Here is an 854-nt window from a genome sequence, read left to right as displayed (position 1 = left end):
ATGGCCAATACCCAAACTCATGCCAAGAGGCCACCTCAACCCAAATTGAGCTGAGAGCTCCTCTGCTTGACACCTAAGCGGTGAGGCTAACCCCTCAATTGGCTAGCCAAGCCTCCCCTTGGCCAAATTCTATAAAATGCCCCCCCCCACGGCCATGAATAGTGGTGTGGTAAAAAATTTTCACCAAGGCCTCCCAAACTCCTCAGAGAGCTTCTCTAAGAGCCCCTTAGTACATTGCAATCCATTTCCCTCCCCCAATTTCACCACAAAAATCTAATTTTGGGTTTGAATTTCTGCCCAAAACCAGGACAAATTCCAATTCCAACTTACACAGCACCAAACTTCAACTAAATTGGCTTTACACCTTTGCAACAGTGAAGAAAGCCAAACCCCCATCAATTCCCCCTCTGAAATAGCCTCTATTGGCCTCTACCATAGCTCTCACCCACCACCCAAAATCGGCTGTGGTCAAAATCATAAATAGACCTTATACCAGACCTAGAGGCTTCATCTCTAAGCTCTTTGGGACCCAACGAAGGTGTGAAGAATTTCTGATTGAGGCTAAACCTCTCGGAGCAAAGGTATAACCTCACTCACTCTCCCGAGCCTTCGCGAGCTCTCTATTTATAATGACTTGATTGCATAGTATGTTTACCATATAAATGTGTTCGTCTCTTAAAGACAAACAATTTAAAAAAATAACCATCAAAATCCATTAAAAAATGAGAGAGATATTAAGGTTTTAAAATGGACGGCTCTCGGTTAAGGCTATCGGGGACGATGAACGGATGTCGTCCATTCTCGCGTGTATTAAATGGACGACGGAGATCAAGCCGGATGATCCTATGGAACGA

The sequence above is a fragment of the Phalaenopsis equestris genome, unplaced genomic scaffold (assembly GCF_001263595.1).
Source record: "Phalaenopsis equestris unplaced genomic scaffold, ASM126359v1 Scaffold000403, whole genome shotgun sequence".
Taxonomy (NCBI): domain Eukaryota; kingdom Viridiplantae; phylum Streptophyta; class Magnoliopsida; order Asparagales; family Orchidaceae; genus Phalaenopsis; species Phalaenopsis equestris.
This window is presented reverse-complemented; position numbering follows the sequence as displayed.